The sequence below is a fragment of the Eschrichtius robustus genome, chromosome 17 (assembly GCF_028021215.1).
Source record: "Eschrichtius robustus isolate mEscRob2 chromosome 17, mEscRob2.pri, whole genome shotgun sequence".
Taxonomy (NCBI): Eukaryota; Metazoa; Chordata; class Mammalia; order Artiodactyla; family Eschrichtiidae; genus Eschrichtius; species Eschrichtius robustus.
In genome coordinates, this window is record NC_090840.1 from 13,636,040 (window position 1) to 13,654,923 (window position 18,884).

Here is an 18,884-nt window from a genome sequence, read left to right on the forward strand (position 1 = left end):
GAGCTAAGGCTGAGGCTTCGGTTGGATCCCAGGGAGAGGACTGGGGTGGGCTGCGTGAACACAGCCTGAAGGGGCTAGTGCACCACAGCTAGCCGGGAGGGGGTCCGGGAAAAGGTCTGGAGCTGCCGAAAAGGCAAGGGACCATTGTCTGGGGGTGCATGAGGAGAGGGGATTCAGAGCACCGCCTAAAGGAGCTCCAGAGATGGGCCCGAGCAGCAGCTATCAGTGCGGACACCAGAGACGGGCATGAGACGCTAAGGCTGCTGCTGCCGCCACCAAGAAGCCTGTGTGCGACCACAAGTCACTCTCCACACCTCCCCTCCCGGGAGCTTGTGCAGCCCACCACTGCCAGGGTCCCATGATCCAGGGACAACTTCCCCGGGAGAATGCACAGCGTGCCCCAGGCTGGTGCAACATCACGCTGCCCTCTGCTGCCGCAGGCTTGCCCCTCATCCGTACCCCTTCCTCCCCGTGGCCTGAGTGAGCCAGAGCCCCCGAATCAGCTGCTCCTTTAACCCCATCCTGTCTGAGCGAAGAACAGACGCCCTAAGGTGACCTACACGCAGAGGCGGGTCCAAATCCAAAGCTGAACCCCAGGAGCTGTGGGAACAAAGAAGAGAAAGGGAAGTCTCTTCCAGCAGCCTCAGGAGCAGCGGATTAAATCTTCACAGTCAACTTGATGTACCTGCATCTGTGGAATACCTGAATAGACAACGAATCATCCCAAATTGAGGAGGTGGACTTTGGGAGCAACGATATATATATATTTTTTTCCCTTTTTCTCTTTTTGTGAGTGTGTATGCGTATGCTTCTGTGTGTGATTTTGTCTATATAGCTTTGCTTTTACCATTTGTCCTAGGGTTCTGTCTGTCCGTGTTTTTTTTGTTTTTTTTGTTTTTTTTAGTATAGTTTTCAGAGCTTGTTATCATTGGTGGATTTGTTTTTTGGTTTGATTGTTCTCTTCTTTTTTTCTTTCTTTTTTAAAAATTACTTAAAAATTTTTTTTAAAATTTATTTCTTTATTTCTTTCTGGGTGTGTTGGGTCTTTGTTTCTGTGTGAGGGCTTTCTCCAGTTGTGGCAAGCAGGGACCACTCTTCATCGCGGTGCGTGGGCCTCTCACTATCGCGGCCTCTCTTGTTGCGGAGCACAGGCTCCAGACGCGCAGGCTCAGCAATTGTGGCTCACGGGCCCAGTTGCTCCACGGCATGTAGGATCTTCCCAGACTAGGGCTCGAACCAGTGTCCCCTGCACTGGCAGGCGGACTCTCAACCACTGCGCCACCAGGGAAGCCCAAAATTTTTTTTTAATAATTATTTTTTCTTTTTTATTTTAATAACTTTTTAATTTAATTTAATTTAATTTTATCTTTTTCTTTCTTTCTTTCTTTTTTTCTCCCTTTTATTTTGAGCCGTGTGGATGACAGGCTCGTGGTGCTCCAGCCAGGCATCAGGGCTGTGCCTCTGAGGTGGGAGAGCCAAGTTCAGGACATTGGTTCACCAGAGACCTTGCAGCTCCACGTAATATCAAACGGTGAAAATCTCCCAGAGATCTCCATATCAACACCAAGACCCAGCTCCACTCAAGGACCAGCAAGCTACAGTGCTGGACACCCTATGCCAAACAACTAGCAAGACAGGAACACAACCCCACCCATTAGCAGAGAGGCTGTCTAATATCATTATAAGGTCACAGACACCCCAAAACACACCACCAGACATGGACCTGCCCACCAGAAAGACAAGATCCCGCCTCATCCACCAGAACACAGGCACTAGTCCCCTCCACCAGGAAGCCTACACAACCCACTGAACCAACCTTAGCCACTGGGGGCAGACACCAAAAACAATGGGAACTACAAACCTGCAGCCTGCAAAAAGGAGAGCCCAAGCACAGTAAGTTAAGCAAAATGAGAAAACAAAGAAACACACAGCAGATGAAGGAGCAAGGTAAAAACCCACCAGACCTAACAAATGAAGAGGAAATAGGCAGTCTACCTGAAAAAGAATTCAGAATAATGAGAGTAAAGATGATCCAAAATCTTGGAAATAGAATGGAGAAAATAAAAGAAACGTTTATAAAGGACCTAGAAGAACTAAAGAGCAAACAAACAACACTGAACAACACAATAAATGAAATTAAAAATTCTCTAGAAGGGATCAATAGCAGAATAACTGAGGCAGAAGAACGGATAAGTGACCTGGAAGATAAAATAGTGGAAATAACTACTGCAGAGCAGAATAAAGAGAAAAGAATGAAAAGAATTGAGGACAGTCTCAGAGACCTCTGGGACAACATTAAATGCACCAACATTCGAATTATAGGGGTCCCAGAAGAAGAAGAGAAAAAGAAAGGGACTGAGAAAATATTTGAAGAGATTATAGTTGAAAACTTCCCTAATATGGGTAAGGAAATAGTTAATCAAGTCCAGGAAGCACAGAGAGTCCCATACAGGATAAATCCAAGGAAAAACATGCCGAGACACATATTAATCAAACTATCAAAAATTAAATACAAAGAAAAAATATTAAAAGCAGCAAGGGAAAAACAACAAATAACATACCAGGGAATCCCCATAAGGTTAACAGCTGATCTTTCAGCAGAAACTCTGCAAGCCAGAAGGGAGTGGAAGGACATATTTAAAGTCATGAAAGGGAAAAACCTACAACCAAGATTACTCTATCCAGCAAGGATCTCGTTCAGATTTGAAGGAGAAATTAAAACCTTTACAGACAAGCAAAAGCTAGGAGAACTCAGCACCACCAAACCAGCTTTACAACAAATGCTAAAGGAACATTTCTAGGCAAGAAACACTACAGAAGGAAAAGACCTACAATAAGAAACCAAAACAATTAAGAAAATGGGAATAGGAACATACATATTGATAATTATCTTAAATGAAAATGGATTAAATGCTCCAACCAAAAGACATAGACTGGCTGAATGGATACAAAAACTAGACCCGTATATATGCTGTCTACAAGAGACCCACTTCAGACCTAGGGACACATACAGACTGACAGTGAGGGGATGGAAAAAGATATTCCATGCAAATGGAAATCAAAAGAAAGCTGGAGTAGCAATTCTCATATCAGACAAAATAGACTTTAAAATAAAGACTATTACAAGAGACAGAGAAGGACACTACATAACGATCAAGGGATCAATCCAAGAAGAAGATGTAACAATGGTAAATATTTATGCACCCAACATAGGAGCACCTCAATACATAAGGCAAATTCTAACAGCCATAAAAGGGGAAATCGACAGTAACACAGTCATAGTAGGGAACTTTAACACCCCACTTTCACCAATGGACAGATCATCCAAAATGAAAATAAATAAGGAAACACAAGCTTTAAATGATACATTAAACAAGATGGACTTAATTGATATGTATAGGACATTCCATCCAAAAACAACAGAATACACTTTCTTCTCAAGTGTTCAGGGAACATTCTCCAGGATAGATCACATCTTGGTCACAAGTCAAGCCTTGGTAAATTTTAAAAAATTGAAATCGTATCAAGTATCTTTTCTGACCACAATGCTATGAGACTAGATATCAATTACAGGAAAACATCTATTAAAAATACAAACACATGGAGGCTAAACAATACACTACTTAATAAGCAAGACATCACTGAAGAAATCAAAGAGAACATCAAAAAATACCTAGAAAGAAATGACAGTGAAAACACGAGGACCCAAAACCTATGGGATGCAGCCAAAGCAGTTCTAAGAGTAAAGTTTATAGCAATACAATCCTACCTCAAGAAACAAGAAATATCTCAAATAAACAACCTAACCTTACAGCTAAAGCAATTAGAGAAAGGAGAACAAAAAACCCCCGAAGTTAGAAGAAGGAAAGAAATCATAAACATCAGATCAGAAATAAATGAAAAAGAAATGAAGAAAACGACAGCAAAGATCAATAAAACTAAAAGCTGGTGCTTTGAGAAGATAAACAAAATTCATAAACCATTAGCCGGACTCATCAAGAAAAAAAGGGAGAAGACTCAAATCAATAGAATTAGAAATGTAAAAGGAGAAGTAACAACTGACACTGCAGTAATACAAAGGATCATGAGAGATTACTACAAGCAACTCTATGCCAATAAAATGGACAACCTGGAAGAAATGGACCAATTCTTAGAAATGCACAACCTTCCGAGACTGAACCAGGAAGAAATAGAAAATATGAACAGACCAATCACAAGCACTGAAATTGAAACTGTGATTAAAAATCTTCCAACAAACAAAAGCCCAGGACCAGATGGCTTCACAGGCGAATTCTATCAAACATTTAGAGAAGAGCTAACTCCTATCCTTCTCAAACTCTTCCAAAATATAGCAGAGGAAGGTACACTTCCAAACTCATTCTACGAGGCCACCATCACCCTGATACCAAAAACAAACAAAGATGTCACAAAAAAAGAAAACTACAGACCAATATCACTGATGAACATAGATGTGAAAATCCTCAACAAAATACTAGCAAACAGAATCCAACAGCACATTAAAAGGATCATACACCATGATCAAGTGGGGTTTATCCCAGGAATGCAAGAATTCTTCAATACACACAAATCAACGTGATACACCATATTAACAAATTGAAGGAGAAAATCCATATGATCATCTCAATAGATGCAGAGAAAGCTTTCGACAAAATTCAACATGCGTTTATGATAAAAACCCTCCAGAAAGTAGGCATACAGGGAACTTACCTCAACATAATAAAGGCCATATATGACAAACCCACAGCAAACATCATCCTCAATGGTGAAAAACTGAAACCATTTCCACTAAGATCAGGAATAAGACAAGGTTGCCCACTCTCACCACTATTATTCAACATAGTTTTGGAAGTTTTAGCCACAGCAATCAGAGAAGAAAACAGAAATAAAAGGAATCGAAATCGGAAAAGAAGAAGGAAAGCTGTCGCTGTTTGCAGATGACATAATACTATACATAGAGAATCCTAAAGATGCTACCAGAAAACTGCTAGAGCTAATCAATGAATGTGGTAAAGTAGTAGGATACAAAATTAACACACAGAAATCTCTGGCATTCCTATACACTAATGATGAAAAATCTGAAAGTGAAATTAAGAAAACACTCCCATTTACCACTGCAACAAAAAGAATAAAATACGTAGGAATAAACCTACCTAAGGAGACAAAAGACCTGTATGCAGAAAATTATGACACTGATGAAAGACATTAAAGATGATACAAATAGATGGAGAGATATACCATGTTCCTGGATTGGAAGAATCAACATTGTGAAAATGACTCTACTACCCAAAGCAATCTACAGATTCAATGCAATCCCTATCAAACTACCACTGGCATTTTTCACAGAACTAGAACAAAAAATTTCACAATTTGTATGGAAACACAAAAGACCCCGAATAGCCAAAGCAATCTTGAGAACGAAAAATGGAGCTGGGGGAATCAGGCTCCCTGACTTCAGACTATATTACAAAGCTACAGTAATCAAGACAGTTTGGTACTGGCACAAAAACAGAAATATAGATCAATGGAACAGGATAGAAAGCCCAGAGATAAACCCACACACATATGGTCACCTTATCTTTGATAAAGGAGGCAAGAATATACAGTGGAGAAAAGACAGTCTCTTCAATAAGTGGTGCTGGAAAAATTGGACAGGTACATGTAAAAGTATGAAATTAGAACACTCCCTGACACCATGCACAAAAATAAACTCAAAATGGATTAAAGACCTAAATGTAAGGCCAGACATTAACAAACTCTTAGAGGAAAACATAGGCAGAACACTCTATGACATACATCACAGCAAGATTCTTTTTGACCCAGCTCCCAGAGAAATGGAAATAAGAACACAAATAAACAAATGGGACCTAATGAAACTTAAAAGCTTTTGCACAGCAAAGGAAACCATAAACAAGACCAAAAGACAACCCTCAGAATGGGAGAAAATATTTGCAAATGAAGCAACTGACAAAGTTAATTAATCTCCAAGATTTACAAGCAGCTCATGCAGCTCAAGGTCAAAAAAACAAAGAACCCAATCCAAAAATGGGCAGAAGACCTAAATAGACATTTCTCCAAAGAAGATATACAGATTGCCAACAAACACATGAAAGAATGCTCACCATCACTAATCATTAGAGAAATGGAAATCAAAACTACAATGCGATATCATCTCACACCGGTCAGAATGGCCATCATCAAAAAAATCTACAAACAGTAAATGCTGGAGAGGGTGTGGAGAAAAGGGAACCCTCATACACTGTTGGTGGGAATGTAAATTGATACAGCCACTATGGAGAACAGTATGGAGGTTCATTAAAAAACTAAAAATAGAACTACCATACGACCCAGCAATCCCACTACTGGGCATATACCCTGAGAAAACCATAGGTCAAAAAGAGTCAGGTACCAAAATGTTCATTGCAGCTCTATTTACAATAGCCAGGACATGGAAGCAACCTAAGTGTCCATCGATAGATGAATGGATAAAGAAGATGTGGCACATATATACAATGGAATATTACTCAGCCATAAAAAGAAACGAAATGGAGTTATTTGTAGTGAGGTGGATGGACCTAGAGTCTGTCATGCAGAGTGAAGTAGGTCAGAAAGAGAAAAACAAATAACGTATGCTAACACATATACATGGAAACTAAAAAAAAAAAAAAAAATGGTCATGAAGAACCTAGGGGCAAGACGGGAATAAAGACGCAGACCTACTAGAGAATGGACCTGAGGACAGGGGGAGGGGGAAGGGTAAGCTGGGACAAAGTGAGAGAGTGGTAGTGTATATATGGACATACAAACACTACCAAATGTAAAATAGATAGTTAGTGGGAAGCAGTTGCATAGCACAGGGAGATCAGCTCGGTGCTTTGTGACCAGCTAGAAGGGTGGGATAGGGAGGGTGGGAGGGAGAGAGATGCAAGAGGGAAGAGATATGGGGATATATGTATATGTATAACTGATTCACTTTGTTATAAAGCAGAAACTAACATACCATAGTAAAGCAATTATACCCCAATAAAAACGTTAATAAATAAATAAATAAATCACACACACACACACACACACACACACACACACACACACACACACAAACACAAAACTTTGAATCGCTATGTTGTATACCTGAAACTAATATAATATTGTAAATCAACTATATTTCAATAAAGAGAAAAGAAAACAATGTCACATAAAAGCCATGTTTCCAACTCCTCGGGCCTAGACACGTGTGTCACAGTAGGCTTTCAGTAAATTTATGTGGGTTTGCTGCGAATATTTATAACTGCCTACAGGTCACCTCCACTGGATGTCCAGTCACTGCATCAAGGCCAGTTCATCCCAAATGATCACAGCCTCTCTCAACAAGTTGACTTCCTATCCTAACTTCTTCAGTTTTCTATTTTCCTACGTGAGAAACCCGAATGTCATTCTTGGTTCTCCCATTCCATTATCTTATAACACCTTGACTAGTTTCTAGCTGAGATTCTTTTCCCTTTGAAATGTCTTTTATAGTTTACCTTTAATCTCTGCCACTTCTTAGCTCTGTGACCTTGGTAAGTTATTTAATCTCTCCGTATCTCAGCTTCCCCTTGTGTAAAACGGGCCAATTTTTAAAAATCTTCTAAGTTGGGGTTGTTGTGAGAATAAGGTATACATTTAAAACACTTAAACAGTGCCTGGCATATAGTGAGTACTGAATAAATGTTAAATATGATTGTTACTATTATTATTTTCAATATCATTACATCAATATGGGATTATTATGATGGTCTCCTAGCAGGTGTCCTTACCCATCCCCTATCCTTCTTGAATGAAACTTCCCAATCATCCTTTTAAAACCATTTGCATCATATTTTTATGCCAAGAACATATAAGGGCTTCATGCTACTTATTTAATCAAGCATAAGTTTTCTGCCTCATTTTTTCCACAACATGGCTTTGCCTTTCTTATCATTCATTTATTCATCCATTCAACAAATATGTGCCAGGTGCTGTGCTGAGCATTAGGGATAGGATGATGAATAAAAATACGACATCATTTCTGCCCCGAGGGAAATTATAGTCCTGAATATAAATATATGGTCCTGTCAGGTATAGGACAGCTTTGATGGAAGGCATATAAGACCCCCATGGAAGCCCATAGGAGGATACATAGCCCAGTTTGAACTCAGTATCAAGGTGTATAAAGGAATTAGCCAAACAAAGACAACAAATAGATGGGGTGGCAGATAGGGGGTTGTTGGGGAGCGGTTCAGAGAAAGGCATACCAGGTAGAAGGAACAGCTTTTACCAAGGCATGGGGTTGTTTGGAAAAATATGGTGTGTTCACAGAATAGCAAGTAGTATGGATTGAATATTTCTGTCCCCGTGATGTGATGGCATTTGGAGATGGGGCCTTTGGGTGGTAATTAGGGCTAGATTGGGTCTTAATGGTGGGGACCTGATCCAATAGATTTAGTACCTTATAAGAAGACACACCAGAGAGCTTGCTCACTCACCCTTCCTTTCTCTCCATGTGCTCCTGCTTGAACAGTCCTGAGGATGGGGAGCTCAGTGTCTGAGAAGTCAGTAGCGGAGCGTTAAAACCCTGGAGCTTAACCACCCACAATTGTTTTTGTGGCAAAAATATCCTAGGTGGAACAAGGATATTTTAAGGTGCTATTATTTTAAGAATGAGTTATATTTTTTTAATTATGCTATTATTTTAAGAATGAGTTATATTTTTAAAATTATAATGGAAAGAATTGCAGGATACACTGAGAGTGGAGAAGATCCTGATGCATTTGAACTTGAGAAAAGTTGGGGAGAGGAAGGGGCTCACTCAACAGTAATGAACAGGAGTTGAATTTAGATGTGATAAAGGTTCTACAGAGCACCTAGGTGTTTGTCTTTTTCAATGCCAACTTTGTTAATACCCAGCACCTTCACAGGAATTCTTTCACTTCATTCACAGCAATCTTTAGAGCTATGGTTGTTATTTACATATTTTACACATGAGGAAACTGAAACCCAGAGGGTTGGGTGATTTGTCCAGAGTCACTTGGGAGATGAGATTGAATTGCAAAACAGCTCTCTGGACTCCAGACATTCCAGAGAGCAGGGAGTGGATCTCTGTGTAGAATTTGATACACAAGTAGGTGCTTAGAAAATACTAGGCAAGCTACAATTAGGGGGTTTCATCCAGTTTGTTTCACTGTACTGCATTGCTTCTTACTAGTTCTCTTCTGTACATCATTATTAGGGAGTGATACTGAAGAATTTCTCCAGAAATTGGAGATGGAAGAAATGATGGATTTTGTCAGCCATGTGTTGGTGGGAGACATGTGTTGGCATGACCAAGAAACGGCTTGTGATTATGCATCAGAACAGAAGAGTGGGATATCTGCCAAACTCTGACCGAGGCAACCTAGAAATAAATGATAAAGAATAAGGCAGAATATGAATTTAATTTGGTAAGGGGAAACATAATCAATTCCATTTTACCTGATTTGGAGAAAAACTGTATGAATGAGTCAGGTTGCAGGGGATCTTAACCTGAGTGGATTGAACTGTGTTTCATTACAAATGCTTTAATTTGTAATCCTATGTATTGTAGTATGCATTTAAAAATATTATTCTGAGAAGGGATTGATGGGGTTTGTCAGATTGCCAAAGGTGTGGGTGGCCAACAAAGTTAATAATTCCAGGCTTCATAACATAAAAAAGGGACGTGAGAGGCTAGAACTAGATGATGGTGACCATCCAAACCCTGCTTAGAAGAAACGTGTTCTGTCAGGCCAGTCTGGGGACCATACGCCTGGCAGAAACCTGCCCATTTTAGAGATGGATGCAGCCAGATAACAGAGCCTGTTGCCATGAAACATAGAAGTGTACACTTTACCCCCCTTCCTTTGTCCAAACTAGAGACCCTCCTGGAATATGGTGTTCCATACACCTCTCATCTTGGGTGCTTGCTCAAGCAGATGTGAATGTCCCGCCACCTGGTGGTTACATTGTTCATGTATATTAGAAAGCTGGCCTTCTACTTTCTATATACATCCTTCTGTGTGAGTCTGCAGAACTGAAGAGGAAACCTTGTGCTGTTGGGGAATTCACCTTTCACTGCCAATTTGTGAGCGGCTGGTCAACCAGCCAGCCTTCTCCTGAGAAGTGAGAATTGCTTCCACTGAAAACCACAACACTGTTTTTACCAAGAAATTGGTGGGAGTTATTTTTTCCTTGCTCTTCATAATGAAGTACATATTAACAATTATAATCAAAAGAGATTGCTCTTTCTTCTTTTACTGATGTACAGGTGGGGAAATCATGCACCCAAAATCTAAGGCAACATGGTTCCATGGCTGCGTCTACCTAAATGCCAGACCGGGTGCCTTGACAACCCAGACATAAGAAGTGGTGACCAGCATCACACAGTGTAATGTGGATGCAAGGTCTTGCATAGGCACCAAGAGCGCTAAGATGCGTTTCTGGTGCTCAAGGAGCCCACAATGTAGTTGTGTTGGTATAAATATTGTAGTGTTATGCTCAGCAGGAATTAAAATCTGTAACGCTTCATGTTTCTTCCAAGTTATCTGCAACAATTTCCCCAAATTGTGACCAATTTCATCCTAGCAGTTTCTGGCACTGGTCAGTACATTGGTTTGGCAGGGCCGAAATGCAATGCTGCTTTGCTGTTAGAAGCTAAGTTTCTCCAAGCCCCATACTCACCCACTGTTGTCCTATATGTGGTTTCAACACAAAATCTTCTGTGTTCAGTTTTGTTTTGTTTTGTTTTGTTTCACGTTGCAAGACACAGAGACGTGTTCAGAGACATCACGTGCCCAGAGACATCACAGGGACATCCTCAGCGGTAGGAATTTCTATAAGGACATATGGGGAAATGATACCTGCAATCTCACAGCCAGGCACTAAGAAAGTGGGGTGCCATTCTTGGCTGTTCAGGCTGCTGTAGCTACATCAGAGTCTGGCGTCCATCACCCTCTATTCTAAATACAACACTATTCTGGAGGCTCAGTTTCCATTGCTGTGCTTGATGCCAAGCTACAGCCTGTCTGCCACCTCCTCCTGCCTTCTTCCCTGATGCCCTGTACTCTCTCTCAGGATGGCTTGTGTCTGCACCTGGAGGCTTTTGCTGCCTGGCCTCTGCTTCCACTGAAACTTCTCCAGGGAGAGTACGTAATTGCGTTGGGTTGACGCTCTTCGGCGCAGGATGCCCCTGCGGGGTTCTCAGGCTAAACCACCTTGTGGGCTTCTGGTCACAGTCACCGACCCAGACCCCAGTCCCTGATCCCACTTGCTTGTGGCCAAGATGATGGGGTCACATAATATAAGATGTGAAATGTGTGGAGGCTGGTAGGAGTGGATGAGGAAGGCATTTATAATTTTGAGGCTGTTCATGACAGTCACCAAAGCATCAGTGTTGCCTCAGACCAAAGCTTGACCATATCTGATTCCGTTCCAGGAGGTGATGTGCAGCTGAGTACATGCACGTTTAGGTGTTATTACTGAGAAGCTGTGTCCTTAATTATAGACTGCATGCTGACAATTTACTGCACCATATGTTCCAAAGCCAGAACTTGGTTTCCACTTTCATTCAGATGTGGCTCACACTGAATGTTTCCCAGAGGACCTGCTGCCCAGCATGTAGGTGGTGATGGCTCCCTCAAAACCTTTGGATCGTAGAAAGGGTTTCATCTGCTTCTGTAATTACTTATTTTGGGCCTGACAGAGGAATTGAAAAGCTGGGAAAAATTGTTCAGCTGTAAAGTCCATATGTGATGATTTGCTTGTTCCAGCAAAAGTGATGATCATAACAATAAAAATAATATTTCAGTCTTGACATTTCCCATTTAGAATGTATGGAACCCTTTAGCAGAAGTGTTTCCTGTTGAAAACTTTTCTATTACCTTTCAGGGATACCTCTTCGGGGCTCAAGTCCTGGAGGAATTGTTCGCCGCCCTGAGGACGACCAGGCTCTTCTCAACTTCTGCATTCAAGGTTTGTCGTTAGGGATGCACTGGACTCACTGCCTGGGGCTGTGTAAGTGAGAAAGAAGGTACATTCTCTTCCTCCAGTAGATGGAGTTAAAATTGTTGTTCAGGGTCTAAGTGAGGTTGTATATACAGGGTTGATCACGGGATGGAACTGCCCATGCTTCAGGTTGCTCTAATCTTACCCAGTCTGGGTCAGACCAAGTCAGAGCTCTGGTAACTAGGAGCCTGCTAAGACCACCTTAGGTCCTGTGTTTGGCTGAAATTGCACATAATTTTTCAAAGGTGATCTCCAGAACAGATTATCGTTGTTTTGGGTTGCGGTCAACCCTTACAGCTCAGGGCAGGATGTTATATGCCATGACTGGTGGGAGGCGGGGTGAGGTTGCTTTGATTCTAGTTCTTGAAGTCTCCCAACCTTACCGAAATATGTGTTACTGGGGAGTGTGATGATTATTCTGTCTCCCAAGGCCTTGGCTGTCCCTGGTTCCTGGAAAGTCTCCCTCCCGTTACACCTCAGGCCTATGAGTGGTAATGATTTCCAGCTGTTGCTAGTCTTTGAGCATGCTTCAACACCCCCTGTCTACAGGGTCCCTTAACCCTGTCTACACCACTGCAAACAATTCCTTCACCAAAAAGGCTTCTTCAAAAATCCCAGGCTGCGACGCCATCTGTCTAATTCCAGGACCTTGACTGAAACACCTCTGATGCAAACATCTTTTTTGTAATATAGTTGGGTTTCCAAAGTAGATAACGCCCATCTCCATTTCTGAGATTTATCAATATGATAGCATCTTATGCTTATCAGGTTGAAATAATGTCTTTACATTTTTAATAGTGTATTCATAGACAGCCACAAATTTATTTCCAGTTTTGATCCTGGCCCAAATGAAATGAATGCCTTAATGGAAGATCACTGTAGTTCAATCTCCGAAGGCTTGATCTCTTTCAGCAATATTTTTTCACTAATAAATATTTCCTTAATATAAATGAATGGCCTATTTAACTCGCAATTGTTAGACATGTGCACTTATTTCATATTGCATAGATCAATATAAAAAGAAGCGCAAAAATTCAAATTTTGCAGAAAAGTGGATAGTGGAGGAAACAGAGCAAAAGATGAGCCAATTATATTGTAAATTTCATGAACTGGTTATTTTACATTCCGAATTTCTGGTCATCATGACAGGGGCTGAACTCACCTCTTCTTCACAAATCTATTCTTCATGGTGTCCAGGTTTTCAGGACTTCCTTCCTCCTAGGATTTCTGTCCTCTCCATGTGCCGCAGCAGCACCTAGGGGCTCTGCACGTGGTCCTTGTAACTGATTCAGGCCCTGGTACTGGCCCTTCCTCACTGCTTTTTCTCTCAAACTCCATGTCATCATCCAGCTTAGTCCTAAATGATAGCAGTGCTTCCACCACAGTACACCTGTGTACCAGTCTCTTCCACCATTGCCATACACACATGTTGTATAAGTAACCCCCCGCCACCATCACCAGCATTCCTTCCACCTCCCCCCATGAACTGCAGTGGGCATCTCACTAATCTCTTGGCCAAATGGAATCTGTTGTTTCCTTCAATAGGGGTTGTTTTTTCTCTCCCTTCCTAAAGCACCACAGGGGTGGATGGAGGGGTCTGAATGTTCCCCTTGCCCTCTTGCCAGTTCCAGCTCACTGTTCCAAATGAAGGCTAATAGTTTTGTCACTCAAGGACAAGGAAGAAAAATGAGCCAAAGGATTTGGAATTGTTGTTCTAAATGGATGTTATTCTAGGTTGAATAATGGCCTCCAAAGATATACTGATCTTAATCTCTAGACCCCGTGAACATTTTATGGCAAGAAAGGACATTGCAGGTGTGATTAAATTAAGGATTTTAGGAGGAGAAGATGACCCTGGATTATCCAGGTGGACCCTAAATGCAATCACAGGTATCCTTTTAAGGGGGGAGGCATCTTAGGGAGACTTGAGACAGACAAGGAGGGCAATGTGGTCACTGAAAGAAGATGTTACATTACTCGTTTTGAAGACGGAAGGGGCCACAAGTCAAAGAGTGTGAGAAATGCAGCTCTAAAATCTGGAAGAAGCAAGGAAACAGATTCTCCCCTACGGTGTCCAGAAGGAGCACGGCCCAGTGAAACCAGCTTTGCACTTCTGAACTCAGGAACTCTAAGAGAATAAATGAATGTTGTTTTAAGCCACCAAGTTGCTGGTACTTTGCTATAGCAGCCCTAGGAAACTAGGACAGAATTCCTAGATAACTTATAGGGCAATCTGGGGAGGTAGGTGGGATTAAAGAAAGATGGTATTTTAGCTCTCCCTAGACACTGCTGCTGAATTAATCTCTCTAAAAATACACCAGTCATATTCTTAACCCTTCTCAAAACCATCTGTAGGGTTTTTTGTGTGTGTGTTTTTTTTGAATGACTTTAAAAAGGTCTAATTAGCTTCCTCCAAATTCTGGCCACACCTTCCTTTCAGCCATATATCGCTCCCTGTTTTCCTTCTACATCAAACCAGACACACGCCTGGTCCTGTGCACCCCACATGCAATCCCACCTCCACCTCTGGACCTTTGTTCAGCTCCTCAGCGGCCTAGCTGTCCTCCTTCCCAGCACACCATGACTCATGCCTCCATCAAAGCTAACCAAATGCCTCCCCCTCATGAACTCTTTCCTGCTTCCTTCAATAGCAGTTATTTTCTCTCTCTTCTGAACACCCAAATTGCTTCGTGGTTCCTCTCTCCTGGCCCCTCTTATGTTTGTCCTTTCCTTATAGTTATAGGTCATAGTAGTTAAATGCACACACTGCAGCCATCTCCTGAAGTTAAATTCTTGTGTGAATATTTACTAGATAAGTGACCTTGGGCATGTTACATAATTTTTCTGTGCCTCAGTTTCCTCATCTGAAAAAACAACAGGGATAATAATTGTGACTAACATGGTTTGTTATAAAGATGAAAAGAATTCATGAAATCAGTGCCTGGCACATTGAAAATGTTCAATAAAGGCAAGCTATTGTTTTTATTATGCATTATCTTGCCTTTTAACTGTAAGTTCCTTAATGGGAAGACCCTACACTTACGTATCTTTGTCTTCTCCATAGTTCAGCGTATGGCATTGAGTAGGTGCTCAGTAAACTCTAGTTTTAATGGAGCAGGCAAGAGCCTATGTCCTGGTAAGACCAAGAATAGATTTCAGAGCCAAAATGCAATCAATATTAAGGAAGAAATAGCACTCTCTTTACTTTCTCATGTGCTATATTCTCCTCATTTCACTGTAACTTGCTTCAACGTCACCTGTGCTACTGGGACTGCCATCAGATCACCAGAGACTTCTTACATGGTGGATTCAAGCACATGTTGTAGGTCTCACTTCACTGCTGGCCACTTCCTTTTTCTGGAATCTCTCTTCTCTTTTTACTCTGCTTGCACCATACTTCATGGCTTCTCCAATCTCACCGACTTTTGCTCTTCTGGTCCTTTTGTGGGTTCTTCTTTCTCTCCATGGCTCTAATATTGTGTACTCAAGGGTTTAATGTGAGATTCTTATTTCTTTTCATTCAACATATTATTTCTGGGAATCGTTACCCTTAACAATTTTCACTACTCTACATATGCCATACACTGATGACGTCCATGTTTATATTTAAAACATAACATCTCCCCTGCATTTCAGACTCAAAAATACGGCTGAGTGCTGGACCATCCTTGATTTTCCATAGACATCTCAGATTCCATAGCATATGCCAAAAATAGCACATTACCCTCCTTCCCACTAAACAGCTCTTCCTTCTGTAGATTTTCATCTCTGTTGTAGGTACCACCACTGACTCAGACCCTGGAAGTTAATCAAGACCCTACCTCCCACTCAAATCCCATACCTAATCAATCACTAAGTTTTGCTGATTTCTTGAGCTAAATACCTGTTGGATTCATCCTCAAATAGATGTCTTTCCTACCATTGTCTTAGGTTAGGTATAACATCTTACCCAGCCTTATGCATGAATATTCTGTTTCATTTCCTGACAGCTGCAAGAATGATCACCTGTGAAGCACACGCTTAAACCTTGTTTAAAACTCTGCCTAGTGGTCCATGAATGGCTCCCTATTGCCTACAGGTGCAGGTGGTATTTAACATCGTGTTTGTTTCCTTGCTTTGGTTCTGGTCTACCTCTTCAGCCTCATTCTCTGTACTCCCTGCTGCACTTTACGCTTCACAACGCAGGGCAGCCTTCATCTCCTTTCCACATGGCATACAATTTCCCGTCTCTCTGCCTTTACTTACTCTGCCCCTTCTGCCTGAAACAACCCCCCTTTCTTTTGGCTAACTCCTCTGTAAGACTCAGTTCAGGCACTGCCTCCTACAGGAAAGCTTGGTGGAGGTGTGTGTAAGCTGGGAGGAACATGCAAAGCTAAGGCACTGGGTGGGATCGGAAAGGGGAACTCTCCCATCCCATCAGCAGCGGCCAGGTGCATTTGTTTCCTAGGACTGCCATACAAATTCCCACTAACTTAGAAGCTTAAACAATACACGTTTATTATCTTACAGTTCTGTAGGTCTGAAGTGCAATACATGTTTCCCTGAGCTAAAATTAAGGTGTCTGCAGGGTGTGTTCCTTTCTGGAGGCTCTAAGGGAGAAACCATTTCCTTGCTCATTCAGGTTGTTGGTAGAATTCTGTTCCTTGTGGCTGGAGGAGCATGGTCCTCATTTCTTACAGCTGTCAGCTGAGGGCTGTTCAGAGGTTCTAGAAGCCACCCACATTCCTTGGCCTGTGGCCCTGCTCCCACACCTTCCAAGCCAGCAACGGTGGGCCACTTCCTCTCACACTTCTCATCTCTCCTGCTGCGTCTTCCAGCTCATCTCTCTGGCCCCGCCTCTTCTGATTTCTTCTTCTGATTTTAAGAACTCGTGTAATTAGACTGGTCCACCTAGACAGTCTAGGAAAATCTCTCCCTCTTAAGGTCTTTAACCCCAATTATCTCTGCAAGTTCCTTTGCCATGGAAGGTAACATATTTGCAGGGTCTGTGAGGCAGCCATTCTGCCTACCATACTCGGGTTGAGACAAATAGATCACTTGATTCGAATTCTATGTTCACAGAATTCACATTTGATCATTTCCCTTTGCATTATTTTGTTGTGCAAATTTCTAACTTTAGCTTTGTATTTTGAATCCAAGGAGTTTAGGAAGGGACTCAGGTCTGCTGGTTCATTTGGTAAGTACTTAAAGAAATGTTAAGTGTACATAACTTCTCAGGGCACTGACCTGGATATCTTGTTCAGGAAGGCATTCACAGGTGTGCCAGCTATGGAAAAGCGCCTGGAAAGCCAATTCGGAAGATGACTAGAAATCAATAGATAAATTTCCATTATTCAAGATTTAAACCATCTGCTAAGGATTTAACAAGGTTAAAGAGACTTCTGAGAAAAGAAACTCATCACATGATGAATAACAACAGCAGAAAGCAAGAAGGAATTTTCTTACAGCAAATGAGAACTATTAAACAAAAGACATATTGTTTCAGGAGAAATGTTCATTTAAAAAATTGTCATCCAATAGAATTTCATATTTCTTTCTTATAAAAATTATTAAAGCAAAAACAGTTGAGTTTATTATTTGTTGAATTTATTAGTGCTTATGAATTATTTGTTAGGATAATATTTACTTACTGAATTATTTCCTTCTTTTAGGGAATCATTATGATTCACTAAATATACTCTTAGCTTTAAGGGATTTTAGAAACAATGTACTTTAATTTCCTGCCCTCTAGTGACAAAAATAATGCACTCATGCCTTTATATTGAACAAATTCTGTTAGTAACAAAATTAGAGAATTTGGGGACAGAAAATAGAGTCTGGCTATCATTATTAATGTATAAAAACCATTTTTGTTTGGCAAAAATTTTTATTCAGAGTGAAATAGATGACTAAAATTGTGAAGTAAAAGTCAATGCGTTTTTTCTATCACTTGGCTATCTATGACCTCTATCTTTATAATTACAGGGTATATACTATAGAAAACTCTGGTAACAACCAGGAAATTGACAGTTTTGATATCGTTAATCTTAAATGTCAGAATTGAAGGAAACTTACTAATTCTAAAAATTCCCCTCTATGTTGTATTCATTTGAATCTTTAAGTCCAGGCAATGATCAGTTGGATAGCCAGCTGGGGAGTTAAAATCAGAGATAAAAGTAATCAAACTGGTTGATGATTACAATAGGACTAAACAAGGTAGAATTGCTAGATTTGATTAACTGTGACATTCACATTTTTTGGTATTCTAATGACTAACTGCATTATTACTATCATTGAACATTCTGGCATTCCTGGGGCACAGGAATGTATGGTATTTGTGCTATTAATTTATCAGCAACAAATGTATTGAATGTCTACTCTGTGCTAGACTCTGTCTTTGGTGCTAAATGACTGAATTCAAAGGTGAAGGCACTCATTCAACATGCCGCACTCCCAGGCCTTGATGGAGCTCTGGGCTCCTGCATCCCAGATGATGCCACCATGTTCTGATGTAGTACAGACTGGGTTACTGCTTTTCATCTGCAGCGATCTTCTAAACCCCATTTCCCTACCTCATGGGGCGCACGGGTTAGGACAGAGAAGAATATGTTTTGTTGGGGCTGGAGGGCCTTGAGGGAAATGTGAGCTCCAGGGCCAGCTATTTCTGTGGCCATTCCTCGTTGGCAATCACAGTGGGGCTACAGGGCCTCCCTTTACCAAGCACAGCCAGAAGGCCTCTTGAAAGTGTGCAAGCTGTCCACTGGCTTTCCACGTGACTGTCCCTGCGTGAATAGTAGGGTAGAGTGGGGTGGCATCCTATCCGAATGTGATAGGTTACAGACGGGCACACT